The sequence below is a fragment of the Berghia stephanieae genome, chromosome 1 (assembly GCF_034508935.2).
Source record: "Berghia stephanieae isolate SIO BIC M18660-M18661 chromosome 1, UCSD_Bste_1.3, whole genome shotgun sequence".
NCBI lineage: Eukaryota > Metazoa > Mollusca > Gastropoda > Nudibranchia > Aeolidiidae > Berghia > Berghia stephanieae.
This window is the reverse complement of record NC_088360.1, coordinates 92,999,534-93,018,503: the sequence shown is the minus strand read 5'-3', so window position 1 is coordinate 93,018,503 and position 18,970 is coordinate 92,999,534. Positions and strand designations below refer to the sequence as shown.

The 18,970-nt window shown below is 35.9% G+C and overlaps 1 protein-coding gene across 5 annotated transcripts in view; it reads right to left on the bottom strand.

Moving 5' to 3' along the window:
- LOC144962391 (uncharacterized) overlaps positions 1–18,970 on the bottom strand; it is a 91,733-nt gene that overhangs the window by 28,051 nt on the left and 44,712 nt on the right. The gene's annotated exons all lie outside the window — the stretch shown is intronic.

The window sequence follows — 18,970 nt, the reverse complement described above, 5'->3', positions numbered from 1 at the left end:
AAATTAGTACCTGGCCGTTAACAGCGTTGTCTTTGTCCGAAAAATTGTATATCGCCGATCAGGCGGTATGTCCCGTCCTACATGTTAAATGTTGCCTATGATCAGGGACCCCTTGTAAAGCGCTTTGAGCACATTTAGTGGATATTGCGCTATATAAAGCTCTATATTTTTTTAGTCAGAGTCTGGTTACGAAGTCAAAGATAATTCCATCGATTGGACTGTGGCAGCCATGTTGACTTGCACAATCTCTTCAGCAGAAAAGTGAGACGACAAAGAATGACACACACATACTATGGTGTCCTGTCGATGTTGCTATTGACTATAAAAATTGTTTTAAAATTACAGATCGTCGACAGTACCCATGTTTTTATGTGGAAGCTTTTTTTAAAAGCCCGAGTAGAAGCATGTTAGCTTTGAATTGGGAAAAAGTAACTATTGAGAAAGTATAATGGAGCCAAGAGATATTTTACAGGTATTGTGACTGACTGACATAGTGTTAAAATTGTGTGGTTCATCTGATACACACACGTTGTTTTGTTTTGTTTCTTGCTTGTTTGTTTTTTCTTTGTTGTTGTTGTTTTTTTATTTTTTTTGGTTGTTTGTTTTTGGTTTGTTTTTATATTTTTGGGGCTTAATTTGTGCGTGTTTGTGTGGGTTGACCGACGTACACCTAGGGGTTGACAGATCAAGATATCAATTAACTCTTTTGCGTTTAAAAGTATGAAAACTGATTTATTACCAATACAAAGTTAACCTACATCCACGCCCACCTGGGCTAGATCTAATAGAGGCAGAGGTGTCAATTGCTCCGTTCAGGCTCAAGACTTGAAAGGTATTTAATAGGCTAGTAAAGAACTAAATTCAGCAACTTTTCATAAGAACAGGGCCAGACATAAAACAGGAACGGTTGAAGACAAAACAACCTCAATAAAACATAATATATTACGCAATATTGGCGAATGATCCTTCAAACTTTTGGCCTCTTCCCACCCTACTCATTTCTGTAACTCCTCCCCCCCCCCCCCCCCCCCCCCCCCCCCCCCCCGCCATACACACATTAGCATTTTAATTTTCTCAGAAGATTATGATTTTGTATTCAAATTTATATTCTGAGGTTATAAACGTCAATCCAATATTTTTATCATTATCTATATTTACCTTTTTCTTACATATCAAATTCAAATTATAAAAGCAAGTCGTCTTAACGTTCTCATAGAATCAACAGAAACCGAAAAGGAACAAAGATATAACTTGGGAGGTAATAGAAATATTTACAAGAATTCGTAGAATTTATTCTTGCTACTTGCTATTGCCAGCGATAGCAATCTTCTTTTCGTCCTCTAAGAGGAAAACATTGAAAACAAGTTTTTAAATATTTTCAGATTAAAGTAGAGACCATTTGTTACTTAGCATCAAAATCTGAAGGTGCCTAAATGAGTCAATAAAAAGTATAGTAAAATAAAGAGAGTAAAAATAACTCATCTTTTACAACTCAAAGTAAACAGTTTACTATGTGTTGTATCTTTTACATGAGTCATTTTTACTCCCTTTATTTTACTATAAAACTTAACATCAACTTTACGCTATCTTGTAAGGTTTCCATCAGGCTAGTTGTTTTTTTTAACGTAATGTGTCCTAGTATTTTGGACATGTTTATTAAATCTGGTACTGTTTGATGTTAATATCCATCCGCATAAATTTATGATTCCACGGTTGTACCATTATTTATTGTTAAAGTTCATGTTGTTGGAACTTCATTGTTTTTAAAGATGACGATATGAAAGTTGTTATTATTGTGCTTTAGATACTCCACCAACACAATAATTGTGTTGAAAAAAAATATGATTCGGTTTGACATCTAGAAATCATTGAAATAAAAAGAAAAACACTTCTTAAATAAGTGCTCGTATAACACAGATCGTCCAAAAAATAAATGTTTTTATTTTCTTTCTTTTTTTTTTTTTCTTTACGATATTGCTTATTATAGCTGTCAGCCATTTAAGATTATGACCGGTGTCACTTGTAAAGATGGTGTATCAGATGTTCTAAAATTGCCATATTGAATACATTACACATGACAAAATCCCAATTATTGTTTTTTTTTTTTTTTTTTAATGATATCGTGATATCTCATCATTTATACAGCTTATTGCTGCGCTTACCTTTTGATTATGCGAACTCGTCTGGATTTCAGGATGTTCATCCCACAGTTAATGATGCGAATTCCCACTTTCGTTTGTAAAATAGCATTATAAAATATTTTGGAATTTGTACTTTTATTTTCTTTGAGCAACCCATAGAATTAAACGAATGAGAATACGTACGAAGCCTAAAAAGTGTCCACCAATGAAAGCATTCAGCGCCATTATATCTTGGGCTGGGAGTGTAAGCATTACCATTCATTCGGTCTCTATGTCAACATAACGACACAAGAAAAACAACAAACAATATCAAAATCCACAATAGAATTGTTCAGAACTGTTGCGTATATTTATGGCACAATGAAGCTGTCAAAAAATGAAGTTAGAGAATGTGTGTAATCATGTATTATAATAACCTATAATGTGTTTTTTCAACCACCACATCATCACTGTCACTACTACTACAACCACCACCACAATATCATCACTAACACTACTACTACAACCACCAGCACCACATCATTATCACTACAACTACTACTACACCACCACCAGCACATCATCATCACTACCACTACTACTACAATCACCACAACCACATCGTTATCACTACCACTACTACCGTAACCACCACCACCATATCATCATCATTACCACTACTACTACAACCACCACCACCACTACTACTACAACCACCACCAGATCATCATCACTACCTCAACTACTATAACCACCACCACAATATCACTACCACTACTACCACAACCACCAGCACCACATCATTATCACTACCACTACTGCACCACCACCAGCACATCATCATCACTACCACTACTACTACAACCACCACAACCACATCGTCATCACGACCACTACTACTACAACCACCACCACCACCACCACCACCATATCATTACCATTACCACTACTACAACCACCACAACCACATCGTCATCACTACCACTACTACTACAACCACCACCACATCATCACCACTACCACTACTACTACAACTACAACCACCACCACATTATCATCACTACCACTACTACTGCAACCATCACCACCATATCATCATCATTGAAATATTTTTAAAAATATAATTGAGCTTTATATAGTGCAATATCTACTAAATGTGCTCAAAGCGCTTTACATGGGGTCCCTGGTCAACATTTCACATGTAGGACGGGACATGACGCTTGTTAGGCGATATTACAATTTTTCGGACAAAGACAACTCTGTTAATGGCCAGGTACTCATTTTACACCTGAGTACGGTGAGAGAATGTGAGTAAAGAGCCTTTTCCAAAGACTCAACTATGCGCCGAGCGCGAGGCTCGAACCCAGGACCTTCCGATCCGAAAGCGAGTGTCATACTAGACCACATAGCCGCATCATTACCACTACTACTACAACCACCACCACCACATCATCATCACGACCACTACTACTACAACCACCACCACCACCATATCATTACCATTACTACTACAACTACAACCACCACATCATCACTACACACATAAACAACAGAAACAATTTAAAAACATGACTATGACACGCAACAACTCACAACGAGGCTATACTATTTATCCTTTTCTCTATAATATAGAACAGGACAAGACAAACAAGAGCTCGACTCTCTCTACACTTCGCATTGATGTTTGTCGTCTGACGATTTCAACTCTCGGTCGACCTGTCAATATTCCTTTTTGCCTAGGACGTAATCATTAATAGAATGTTGTGTGGTTTTCACCGTGAAGAAAACCTTAAGACGTCACATTTATATCATTTTAGAGACATCGTTTTGAATAATTTTGAGTTAAACGAGCGATCAGGATAGATTTCATGAACGGTCGATCAGCGCTTGTAGTAACGCGATTCCCAGCCAATGTCTCAATGGCGGATATAATTTTTCTCATCGAGGCCGCTGGTTGGTTAGCCAATAAGAGCACCGTACGGTTTCCATTGGGTAAATTCCTTGGAGCAACCTGAACTATTGCATTTCTCTCTCTCCCCCCCCCCCCCTTTCTCTCTCTCTCTCTCTCTCTCTCTCTCTCTCTCTCTCTCTCTCTCTCTCTCTCTCTCTCTCTCTCTCTTTCTCTCTCTCTCTCTCTCTCTCTCTCTGTTTGTTTATCTATCAATCTATCTATCTACCTATCCATCTATCTTGTTTATCTATCAATTTATCCATCTCTCTACCTATCTATCTATCTTTCTATCTATCTATCTCTGTCTGTCTCTCTGTCTGTTTGTCTATCTATCTATATATTTTATCTATCTCTCTGTCCATCCATCCATCAATATACAGTTTTGGCCTAAAATATACAATTACTTATGTCTATATTATTCCAGAACCAATTGCCAGTTAACACGTGTTTGTTTTTGAGTTGTGGAGGTAATCAATTTGAGACCAAATTTGATTTAATTTGAAATTTTAAGATGACTTCGAAATGCCATGGGGACAGCTAGCAATGTTGTCGTCTATAGTATATAAAGTTCTTGAATTCACAGCTTGTGTTGTCTTAGAAGACTCTTTTTTTTATTTTAAATCAACGATTTCCTAACCGCGAATTATCCGATGTCTGTCTATTTGCTGATGATACTTTATTATACAGACATATTCGTACTGCCAAAGATTGCAAAAGCCCTTGGCAACGATTGTCAAAACTACTAGATGTTGAATGGAATTTAATGTAGCCAAACCTCATACGATGTCCATAACTAACAAAAGAGAGACAATAACCTTCTACTATAACCTCCATCAACAGACAATCAAGACACTTGAATGGGCAAAATATCTTGGAGTGGAAATAATTCACATATATCCTCATATTTTACAAACGTTAAGAGCTGTCATGTCCACCTGTTGTATATTTTGTATATACGCCGGATGCCGGCCTAGAATTTGGTGCGGTGCGATGCAGCTAATGTTTTTACACCGATTCAAACCCTCCCCAACTGATGTACTATGCTTTTTAAAAATTTAAAACAAATCCATAGCATAAACTCAAAATCAAAGAGAAATGTCTAGACAAAATCTACCCCCCCCCCCCACTCCCCAAAACGAAAAAATCCGTCACGCTTTTGTTATTTTTGTCCAACGGGTCCCATTTTTTCCATGTTTTGATGACAACGTGGTCCGTTCCGTGCCGTCAAACACGTTCTATGGTGCGACGTTTCCCGCGTTAATGGGTCCAATAATATTAACATAATCTTATGATGGCAGCCCATAAATAATTTCTCGCCTCCTTTGTTACATTGAAAAAAAAACTATTCTATGCGCATGATATCAAACTTTGTATTAAATCCAACACTCAAGGTGGAAACTGGCGATTAATCATTTTATAGAATGTTATTCTCAAATCTAGCTATGCACCTGAATCATTCAACCTTTTGTAAATTACAGCAAACATTATCTTTTACCAGCTCTTCTCAAGAACTAATTAGTTTGAAGTTAATCTCTTGAGAGTCCAAAATTTAGGTTACAAGAGACAAAAATATAAACTGTTTTTCTCGTTTTTCGGTATGAAAGATGGAAGTAAGATAATCCTGAGGGTTGACGATAAAGTAGCAATTTGCGGTCGGCCGTTATACAGACAAGGATATTTTGGGATTTGTCACATGGTGAAGTTCCTACAATGCCATCTATTTTCTCAGCTCATTCCACTTTTGAAATATTTTAACCTTTTATACATATATTGAAAGTAGACGCTATATGTCACTCAAAATAGCTATTCACAATGTAAGAAAAATATCCTGAAATTAGTTTAAAATTAAAATTGTACACTGACTTGACCCTGAGGTTAATGTGTATCAAACGATGAAAAGTCTCCGGTTTATCTCATTTGCAATTCGAAAATGACCTTCCGATCAATGACGAATGATTCATCACTCACCACGTTATCAATCTTATCTCCTCCTGGTTCATTCATGAGCTTTTTCTCATCGCAGCATTTCATCTTTTTTCCCCAGGTTCATTTCTTTGTACACATATTTAAAAATATGGAATAAACGGCATGAAATGAAACCTTCCTCTTACTGATTTCAGATAAGCCAATGCCATTACCGACGTATTATCATTGTAATGAATATGGGAATAAACAAGGCTCAATTGTGATAAAAGAAACAAACAAAAGACAAACATCTCAGATGTCTGGGAATTATTCCTACTCATTCACTGCTAGCTGACAATGGACCAGCCTTCTTGTAGCTTCGTACTTACAGTTACAGAAAAGTACGACGGTGGCTTGAGACTTCACTATCTGATATAGGGGCAGTGCTTGGAGCCAGTAGTTTATTTTGGTAACAATCTCGAGACTGTCGAGAGAGAGAGAGAGAGAGAGAGAGAGAGAGAGGGGGGGGGAGAGAGGGAGAGAGAGAGAGAGGAGAGCGAGAGAGAGAAGAGAGAGAGAGAGAGAGAGAGAGAGAGAGAGAGAGAGAGAGAGTATTGGCCCTCTAAATATCAATGCAAGTGTATCGGAAACTTATAATTTTTACCCCGTCATGGATTGTTGTTCAAATTTCCAAGCAAATCTTTCAACTAATAATAACAAAGGTGATGATGATAAGGATGATGATAACAATGATAATAATAATAATAATAATAATAATAATAATAATAATAATAATAATAATAATAATAATAATAATAATAATAATAAAATAATAATAATAATAATAATAATAATAATAATAATAATAATAATTCAATGAAGTAAAATGTCTTAAGACTAAATTTTACAATGTTTATTTTTTGTAAGTGCACGGCAGTACAACATCAGTGTGATAGAATGTTTTGACTGATACGCCCGCTTTGACACTTGTTTATTATTCCTAAGAATTATTTAGAAGTTTAAGATCAAAAGATTCTTTGATGAAAGCTTAATAGAGTATTTATCACGTGCTCAATCTCGACCGTGCATTTGAATAATATTTGAAAAGACTCGAATAAAATTAAAATCCGGGTTAAGACAGGTTATCTCTCGCTAGTCATCTGGTGCATGTTCCAAGAGAAATTTTACAGTTTTTTAATACACATAGAATAATAATTGTTTTTTTTTTTTAATGCGGCTATGTGGTCTACTGGTATGACACTCCCTTTCGGATCGGAAGGTCCTGGGTTCGAGCCTCGCTCGGCGCATAGTTGAGTCCTTGGAAAAGACTCTTTACTCACATTCTCTCACCGTACTCAGGTGTAAAATGAGTACCTGGCCGTTAACAGCGTTGTCTTTGTCCGAAAAATTGTAATATCGCCTAACAGGCGCCATGTCTCGTCCTACATGTTAAATGTTGCTGTTGACCAGGGACCCCTGAAGCGCATTGAGTACGTTAAGTGATATTGCGCTATATAAATGCTCAATTTAAAATTTAAATATATATATATATATATATATATATATATATATATATATATATATATATATATATATATATATATTCATTCTAACCGGAAGGGCGGTTCTCTATTTTTTTTCATAACGCCGAATATTTTAAATTATGCACCATTTAATTCGTTAGCCAGCAATTCCATGAGTTCCCATAGATCAATAAAATCAAAGTATTCAATCCGTATGTAATCAGATCTATTTTGAATCATCTTGATATGCCTACCCAGACCTGGGTCTGTTGGATTGGGCGGAAAGTAACTTTGAGACAGATTGGTATTTTATTCAAAAAATATTAACCAAATTATCCGCTCAGTAATACTGAAAATGGGATTACCCCCCCCCCCCCCCTCCCATTTTTTTTCATTTATTTACTTTTAATTCTAGTCTATGTCAAATGGGAAGGAAATTCCATTCCACAAACTGCTTGAGGCTCTGTACAGTCTTGATGCATCGACTCTGTTACAATGAAGTTCATTGCAAAAGACAGAACTATGTTCTTTAATCATGGAAACGTGATCCGACATATTATGACACAAAGCTAAGAGAAAAAAAAATGAATATGCATTCAATGTTATCAAGTCTATTATTGGTCACGTTCTGTTAGGCTAGCCCTTCAATGAAGAAAAAGTATTGTGAGCCCTAAACAGGATCCCACAACCTGAGAACAAACAAGGCATAATTATATTATAATTCAACTTTTATCCAACTAAGTTTCCGGTTGTCGGGAAAGAAGTTTTGTTTGAAAGATTAAAAAATTTTTTGGAGAATTTTCAATCTATCAATACTATAGATAGAACGAAGTTGACGTCACTCGGGTATTTTCTTATTGCATTTTGCCATCCGTGCTTATGAGGAATTCTCACTAAACTGTATATTAACTAGATTATAAAAGTTCATGATTACACATAGTTTTGTGTGTTGGTCCGTTCTACTTCCGGACGTGTCAAAACGTAAAAATCGACTTGTAAGTGCAAAGCAATGAATTGAGAAACCTTTAACCAGTTAACTGCTGCAGAGTGGAGAAAACTCGAATTGATAAATTTGGCCAGAAAACTCGTGTAAATCCCAGGTTTGAGAGAGTTTGCTAAGATGAGAGTCATTTAAATCGATCGATTTTGAAGGACGAGTTTTCTGTCCAAATTAAAAAATAATATGAGTTTTTCCGCAATACTGCATTTAACTGGTTAACCTCCTAGTACAATTCAAAACAAAACTCATGGGTGTGTGATGTAATAATAGCCGCGGGTTTGCAGGATGTTTGAGCCATTCTATTATTTTATGCTGCCTTGTTTATTTATTCGTTATAAACCCGATCTATTTTCATCTCATTGCCCCTCTTACATTTACCACGAAATTTCTCACTCGTAAACAATGGGACCCTTCTGGTAAACACGCCATCCTGTTTATTGAGATTGTAAACTTACATGTATCTCATGAAATTATCTGGCAACTGGTATTTAACGGGTTTGTTTGGGTTTGTTTGTTTTTTTTTCTTATTTTTATGGGGGGGGGGGGGGGGGAGGAGGCGAAGTTGAGTTGTTTTTTTTGTTGTTATTTTTTGATTTGTTTTGTTTATGTTTTTTTGTTTTTCACTTTTAAAATGTGGCATGGTGGTATGACTCTCGGCTTCGGACTGGAAGATCTAGGGTTCGAGACTCGCTCTGAGCGGTGCATACTTGAGTCTTTGGAAAAGGCTTTTTACTCAAATTCTTTCATCGTACTCAAGGTGCAAAATGAGTAAGTGGCCGTAAACCGCGTTGTTTCTGTCGAAACAATTTTAATATCGCGTCATATTTCGTCCTACATGATATACGTTACTATTGGCTCTGTAGGGACCTCTGGTTAAGGCTTTGAGCACGTCTGGTTGATTTTACGATATATATAATATATTATATATATATTATAATATATATATATATATATATATATATATATTATATAATATATATATTGATTTTTTTTTTTTTTTAAGTTGACCCTCAAACGATGGAACATTCAACTCAAAAGCAAAGTAAGAATCCATCAACGTTCCGTTAAATTGGATTTTTCCTTCCCCTCTATATGCTTGATAAATATTGTAGGAAAGAAAGTTGCTGTATAGAAGACGTCATATTCAAGGGCGATAAACAATTAATTGTTACAAACAGTCTTAGGCTTCTTTAGTATCACTTTAAGGACAACAAAGATATCTATTGTCATAATTCTTTGGGTTTCTTTTTATTTTTTATTATCTTTCGTCGTTGTTTTGTCATTTATTCAAAATAATTTCCCCCACACAATCATCATTCACATCAGTAGAATAAATACTTGCTCTTCAACAATTGGCCGTTTCATATACACGCCGCATTGTTTATTGAGACGTAAACAAACCTACGCCTCATGCGACAAAGAGACGGAATAGGTAGAGGCTAGACAACTGGAGAAGGAGTTGATCAATTTAGTGGAAGTAGTCTTTCAATGCCATGTCTAGGCCCATGGGCCGGAGTTTTATCCCGGGGTTTTTATAGCGTGAAACGGACAATGGCAAATGCTAACTACCCTTTGGATAGGACGTTTGTCCATCGTAAAGTACTCTCCGCAAGACCTACCAGACTTAGCTACCCAATTAGTGCTTGGGGGGGGGGAGGGGGGGGGGGGGGGGGGGGGAGGGGGGCGTCCCGATCGGCTTTTTTTTCTGATCCCCTGGACCATCAAATTAAGTGGAAGAGTGAATATAAATATAAATGAAAAGGAATACCTAAACTGATAAACTAAAAAAGGCCGACGTTGTCGCGAATAGAATTTCTCGAGCTTTAATAGAATCTAAAATTGAGCTTGGTTTTGGAAACTTTTTCTTACTTCTCTCTGTGAGTATTTCAAATATTAGATGTTCTATGGAGCATTTCCCTCCTGGGGTTTTGGTCACGGTCCCCGCCAAGAGTCCAACTATTCAAATCAGTGCCGTTCTGATCTTATTCCTGATTTCAATGTATAACACAAAGAGATGAACACATACATGATCAAACAGATTTGGATTGAAGGTGGGGGAAAAGAGGGGGGAGGGGGTAGACTGATCAATACAGTTGACGTAGGATCAAGGTCAAAATTTGAGGACTTATGAGCCTGAGAATGAACAAGGCAATCAATTAACGTTTCGTCCTTGGCCCTCGTCAAAACATTATTTTAGATAACTTCCTTCAAAAATGATATTTTTAAAATACAAATTACAATTGTATCAACTTTCCGAGTATCCATCAGATTAAAGAAAAATAAATAAATAACCGTCATAAGTGTATGGAAACCGGGATGATTGTCAGTATTTGAAATTGTGAAGAATCCAGCCGTTCATGGCTCGTAATATCTCAAGACATATAGTGGAGTATTCTTAGAAAACAAACCAAGCGTGGGAATAGCCCTAAGGTACAGAAATGTAAACACGAAAAATGTAGTTTAATATCGTATAGAAGAACTCTTCAGATCGGAGATTATAGAATTGTTTGTTCGTACTTTGGAGGAACAATGACATGAATGGAGTTATACCGCCAGATGTGCCGAAAACTATCATAATATTCAGCATGGCATCTGGTATGGAGATAAAATAAGATTGCGCAATGTTGAAATTGTTATTTTGTTATCTAACGTTTCATGCACAATTTATTTATATCAAAGTAAAGCATAGGCGTGGTTTTATAAGCGTGGGTTTACCGGGCAAAACCGGAACTGCCATTAACCCTTTGCCCGCGGTAGAGGTCTTGTGTTATGCACCAGGCTTATGGCCTGAAGGTCACTGATTCGAGTCCCGTCGTGAGCTGCACAAAATCGTTCATTACTCACATTTTCTTATCATACTCATGTCGTGTAAAATCAGTGCCTGACCGATAACAGTTTTGTCTTATTTGAAAACAAAATTCTATCACTTACAGGCACGTCTTGGTTTACACGTGTAAATAAAGGTGCGCTTTCTTAAATGATTTCAAAGCAGTCCTGGCCCAACAACAACACACCATGTAACATGAGACATTATGACGCCTGTAAGGTGCTATTACATTTTTTTTTCGACAAAGACAACACTATTAGCGGCCAGGTAAAACTTTTATATAAGAGCACGATGAGAGAGGGAATGTGAATATAAAGTCTTTAAAGTGCTTTATCGACGTGTGACCGTGATATTAACTTTACACCTTGATTCCAGACAGATATTATAGTACTTCAACACGATTCCCTCTATAAATTCCCATCCTGAATACAAAGGGGTAACGACGATTTGTTTGTGATAGGTCAGGTAGTGAAGGTTTTTACCCCTCGTTATCTCCATCATCACTCGCTATTCCCCGACTCATAATACGTCCGTATGTACTCTGAAAAAAAAGTCTTTGAAGATTTTGGCCAGAAAACTCGTTCCTCAAATATCGATCGATTAAAATGCCCCTCAACTTGTCATGAACTCTCAAACATGGAACTTCCGAAAGTCCCAGGTTTAGGAGTTTTTGACAAGATGATGGTGATTTTAACTGATCGATATTTGTAGGAAGAGTTTTATATTCGAAATTTTTAAAATAAGTTAGTTTGTTTTTCTGAGTAAAGCAGAATAAAGACGTTACGGTATGAATGGATGGATGAATGAATCAATGGATGAGTGAGGGGAACCCGAGCTATTTGATAATGAAAACATTAAGTGTTTGTCTTTGTTGGTGCCAAAATGGAAGTGCGAGTCGATGTTGACGTTCACAGGCCGTAAAGACTTAAGATACAACTTTATCAACTCGATCAAGACTGATGAGAATATAAACAAGACCTAATACTAATACAAGTTATTATCATCAAACGTGACCGGGAAGGGTACAAAGATAGATGATAGGATGATATTTTTAGTCGCTGTAAGTGTTAAAACCATTAGTAACAAAAGAACAGAATTCTTGTACAATTGAGAATGGAATTCGGAACTTTGAATTCATTTATTCCCATTGTATTGCGACATTGATGGGAGGAGATATTCTTTACATTGTCAGATCCATAAAACCCGATTCTCGTCAGCTCACCCATTTTCTGAGCTCACATCTGCTTTAGATTATTTTTATCGTCATAATTGATTTGAAGGAACATTTTAAAAATGTACAGAATCATTCAGAATTGAAGAAAAGTATTTGATTTGTCCTAAATTGTTCACGTGGTAATATATCACTGTGAAAATATGTATTTGATTTGGGTTTTTTTAAATTGTTTTTTGTTTGTTTCTTTATTTTTGTGTGTGTGTGTGTGTGTGTGTGTGTGTGTTTTGTTGTTGTTGTTGTTGTTTTTTCCGTAAAAGAGCGCAATATCCGCTTATAATAAAAACAATCCTGATTGTTCCAGGGTCAATTTTTGTTCGGTTATAGCTCTGTTTATACCTTGTATATTGACATAAAAAAGGAGCACACACACACACACACACACACACACAAACACACACAGACACATTGAACACACATAAATTATCTCTCTCTCTCTCTCTCTCTCTCTCTCTCTCTCTCTCTCTCTCTCTCAAGAGTCCGAAGACAACAGCAACAATTAAAATGTGGGATGAGACATGACGCCTGTAAAGCGCCATTAAATTTTTTCTTTCTGACGGAGACAAAATGGTGGCCAGCCAGGTATGCATTTCACACTGAGTGCAGAGTGAGAATGTGAATTCAGAGTCTTTTCCAAGAAATCAACACGCCGTCCATGGAGTCTCACCGGGTCCGAAGGCGAGTTATGAACTCTAAAAGCAACAATGCAAGAAACCTTTTATTGTCTCCAAGAAAACGATAAACCAGTGTGTCAAAGATAAATAAAGTATTATTCTCAATGGTATACTCTATAACTTGGTGCGGTGATCTTGTGGTCTGACACTCGCCTTCGGATCGGAAGGTCCAGGGATCGAGTCCCGCTCTGAGTGGCGCATAGTTGAATCCTTGGAAAATGCTCTTTAATCACATTCTCTCACCGTACCCAGGTGTAAACTGGCTGTTTACAAGGTCATCTCTGTCGGAAACAATTGTAAATTTGCCTAACAGGCGTCACATGTTAAGTGTTGCTGTTGCCTAGGGACCCCTTGTAAAGCGCTTTGAGCACCATTTAGTGGATATTGCGCTATATGAATACTCAAAATGCTCAAGTATAATTGACAAGAGCCCTGTCTTTTGTCATCAATTTCCACATTTTCGACAAAGCAATAACATGCTTGCAAGGGTGTATAGGAAAGGGAGTGAATGCATTGTTTTTGATACGTTTCATCGGCTAGTCTCTATTGCTTTTGAAAATACCAGCCTATAGAATATCACGAAGCAAGACAGGGTGGCATGAAAATACGAGTGTTCTCCATGTGTAGAATATAAACATTTAATGTCAATGTTATCGGAATTATTATGTTCTAAATCAACAATTCCTTGTAGGTCTGTTGTCGAGATATGTCATATCACGAAGCAACTAACCACCGTACCGTTTACCAAAAGAATTTTTTTTAAAAGGTTAAAAGTTTACATTCTATACCCTTATTCCCAAAAAATTCCTGTCGTCAGTCTTCTTTGGACCTTATGCAACCTCAAACACTGACAAATTTCCTTTACCCTCTCCATACCAACAAGAGGAAAATAGTTTCATTCGAATAACCAGCATTTTTTTTTCTAAACAAATAAACAAAATTTTACATTATGCTTGCCCATTTCTCTTAGAATTGTTGTATTTATTTTTAGGAGGGGGGGGGGTGGGGGGGGGGAGTTGTTATTTGGATAGGAATTTTATGGAAAACCCATGAAAATGGCGGGTAAAGAGAGAGAGAGAGAGAGAGCATTCTTATTCCCTATATTAAGCCAACCAGAGTATATGCTCGTGCCAGGTCTTTTTATTGTCCATCTCCAAGAGCCAGATAGTCGAATCTTCCCAATGAGACCGTCTATCTTAATGCTAAGCTAGAAAGCAGTTTTTGTTCGTTGGAAAAAAAAGCAACCAATTTTAGTCAATTTAAAACAGGTAATAAATAAATGACTAAAATAGATACAATAACAAATAAATGCATAAATAAATAAAATAAAATACATAAAATTTCCTTTATTCAAAACTTCATAGTCTATATGACATGTCTCAAAACATTTTTGTGCAGGGATAAACCTAGTGATGAAAATTTGACATTAAGCTTACCTCTTAAAAATTCACGTAAAATAGTATCACCAATCATTGAGAGAAAAGTGCTATTTACATCTACAAATTCTTATCATTTTGACTTAAAAACTCAAATTTACTCCATCTATTTCACCGCTACATATCACCGATTGAGGAAGAAACGTTTTTATTCCATAACCTCAGATTTATTATTGATTCTAAATTAACAACCTGTCCCTGATGCTTGCTGCTCAACTTCAGACTCCACATGTCTTTTAAAAGACATTTGGAATAATTGCTTCTTTCCCTTGATCTTGGAATGGTAAATAAATATGAAGGTCCACATATTTATGATTTTGCATGCCAGGATCTTGTTTATTGTTATAAGAGGTTCCAAGATGCGAGCAAAAAAATTTATAGAAAATTATATGCCTTATCTATTAGATTATTAGGTTAACGCCCATCTCCTAGTTGTTTGTTGTTAAATTTGAGATATCCAGAGATGTCATCAGGTGTTTACAATGAATGTTGACTAGTTCTTCTTTACGTTAATTTTAAGGTTCTCATAAAATTCTCTTTTAACGGTTATTTTGTCGTACTCTTAAAAAACAAATATTTAAAATTTTGGCCAGAAAACTCGTACTTCAAATATCGATTGATTAAAATGACCCTCATCTTATCAAAACCCCACAAACCTGGGACTTCGGCGATCATCATTTCATCACCATATCCATCCTCACCACTACCGCCACCCTTAGAAAAAATATAGTCTAGATTACTAAAATAAAAGAAACATCATACATCTCACACGGTGTAGAGTTCTGTGGGACTATATATTCCTATTTAATTTGTCATATTGAATTCACACGGATATTAAGATAAGACAATAAAGAATAGAATATATATTTCTTTGAAAGATAATCCCGCCATTGAAAGCCATAGAGACAAACCATAGTTTCTCATACCTTCCATAGTTTCTCATGCCTTCCATAGTTTCTCATACCTTCCATAGTTTCCCATACCTTCCACCAATCTAACATTCCAGACAAGTCGTAAACCAGGTTAATATTTTCATCGCCAATTCATTCTAAATCAAACATCTAGTAAAGTGTCATGAAACAACGATTACATTTCCTTGAAAAGTGAGCTAGAGTACTGCTCTACCATACATTGACAAATCGACTTTTTATATTTTGACCAGGAAATATTTACCCTCCATACAGCAATTCTGCTGTACTCTGGACACATGTTCCAGAAAACTAGTTCTTCAAATATCGATTGTAAAAAATCGAATGTCTATAAATACAGACGTCTTATTAGTTGTTTTTTTTTCTTTTGTTTTTGTTTTTGGTTTGTTTGTTGTTGTTGTTTTTGTTTTTTTTTTTGGGGGGGTTTTTTGTTGTTTTTTCTTGTTTTTTGTTTTGTTTTGGTTTTTTTTTTCAGTTCGTGCTACCCAAATTTGGTATTTTTTAATCCGTGCCAAACTAATGATTCAAATTTACTGTCTCCCACAATTTGATATCGAATTAAAGAGTGGTGCTCAAAGGTAACGATTAGGGTTGCACATCACGTGCACACATTTCACCAAAATAAGCAATTCTACCAGTAATTATGAGATGCCCCTTGCATCAAGAAGAGATATCTTGTCCAGGTCGTCTGATTTGAAACTGATATTAATTTCATTTTAAAATTAGGTGAAATATACTTGACTTCTACACGCAGAAGTTTGGAGATTGAACGACCATGATAATCTCATTTTGTTTTGATCATGGACCTACTAAAATATCACTAAAAAGACAGGAAGAAAGTCCGCTTTAGAACACAATATTGTTATCTAATAAATGTAATTTGTTTACTCATATTTGCCTAAAAGTAATGAAGTATTGTTGGGTTTTAATACATTTTGTAAAATATGGATACAAATATGCTTCAAAAGTCGTGACGTCACTTCCCTCGTAATGACGCATGGTAACTTAGTAACTGGCTCTAAACTATCGGAACAATAGTGGCATGGACGCTCTTATGAAATATTTCTGCGACGAGCATAAAAGCGTATCCAGAGAGAAAAAAATCATTATAAATCTGATCATGTTTTGACTTTTACACATTCTGATCACAAGACATATGAAAAGTTCTAGCCAGCATGAAGAATAAAAAGTACCGATTTTCTTTGTTTAGAACCACGATGGCTGCCGTTGCTGGGCGACGTGACATCAGACTATTGAATCCAATTAAAATATGAAAAAAATATCTACTAGGAAAAATAACAGTTGAACTGAGGTGCATAGATTGAGCACTTGTGCTACTATGAAAATGTGCGTAAACGATATATTCTCACGAATGCAAAAGCCTTTTTACATAACAACACACACACACATACACACACACACACACACACACGCACACATTCATTGTTTATTCTTTTTGGTCGCAATGTTGTGAAAATTGGGTAAAGATTCCGATACAGATGAAAGGTCTCTAAAAATATTATTCACAAAATAGTTTTTATATCACAAACCACAAATGCAGAATTGTGACACTCTATGAATAAACTGTATAAATAAACAAACTTATTTTATGATGATAAAGCTAAAATTCTTCCTTTGCAAAAAATAGGTGAGATCTGAGCGAGTTGTTTTCTGAAAACGTTGATTAAAGATATCCAAGTGATTTGTAATCGTTTTATTTATGTATTTATTTATTTATTATTTATTTATTTATTTATTTAATTGTTTGCTTATTTCAAGAGTTGAACTCTACAAACGTATACTTATTTGCATGTTTGATAACCAAAATGTTTATGGTCTCATTGTTGTAATGGAAATACTCTCAAACCACTACAAAGTATTGTCCCTTACAACAATGTTAAATGAAACCCATAATTGCGTTCTGTTATCAGACCTGCAAACATGCACGTCGACCCATACTCATACTATTAACATCTATCGGATTAACGTCAGTGAGTCATTCTTTAATTTGATTTTTGCTAAATAAACAAGAGAATGAACTTTCATTGAGGGAGTGGGTAACGCTGTGTTGAATCACTGAAAAGATTAATTAAACTCAAATATCAGATGGAATTAATAACTAATTCTTTTATATTTTTTTTTCTTTGTGGGGTGGGGGTTTACTATTTAGGATACTCGTCAAGGACAAAGGCCGTTGGTAATCTGTAAATAGAAATGAAGATCTGAGCAAGTGTGTATGAAAGGTGCCAGAGCAAGAAAGAAAAATACAAGAAAAAAAAACATCCCAAAAATCAGTCTACCTCGACTGAGGATCGAACCTCAGAACTTCTGATTACCGGTCAGGCGTCTTCCATTATATTATCCACAGAGACTCCCGATACCCTAGTTGGGACAAGTTTTACGCTGTGAACCCTTGCTTGCATCAAATAACACATTATTGGAACACGAGAGGACGAGGACGAAGATATTTGAGATGCTCCAATTTTATTTTTGAAAATATCAAATTAAGAACCTAGGGAGCATGCACCGGTGTACGATAAAGATCTGAACAAGTGTGTAGATATACAAGGTGCAAGACAAACCAAGAAAGAAAAATACATGGAAAAAACATCCCCAAAAATCATTCTACCTCGACTACCGCGTACCCTTGTGAAAAATTTAGGTATTAAAATTATCTAAACTATCGGGGGGCTCTCTGGTGTAATGGTAGCACATCTGACCGGTAATTAGGTCTAAGGTTCAATCCCCAGTCGAGGTAGTTATCTCCAGCTGGTGTGCATGTTATAAATTTGTGTTTTATCCAATGGCAGACATTATATGTCCTCGTCAACGAAAATGAACGGAAAATAAAAGAGATTTATAATTCTTATTTTGGGTGTGACAGAACTTTTGGAACACCGTATGGATACTACATCACAGCACACACAGGAGAGATGAGAGCATGAACACAATCCTCTCATCTTTCATTCGTTTTAGTATCTCGTTCATCGTATTTGGTTTACAAAAGGGAGACCCGAAACGTCCACATTATCCTGATTTGTGAATTGAATTGATGTTTCTGTTCCATGTTATGATTGTTATTTGTTTCTTAGAGCTTCAAACAACAAGCTTTGCTTTATAATTATAAACATGTGTCTGCACTTCTTGAAGTTAAATCACGAAAGCCCAAAAAATATTCGATGAACCAGACTTCAAAATTTGCTCTTTCATTTTCCAACTTCAAACTCATTTTCATCCCACAGCTCCAGCCAGCCTGTTTTTATGTCAAGATAAAATCTGAACATCGAGATTAAAAACCAAGAAAATAATAAAATTTGATTTGAATGTATTTGTGCCTTTAAGAAGAATGATTATAGGTTTTTATAATGCTTAAA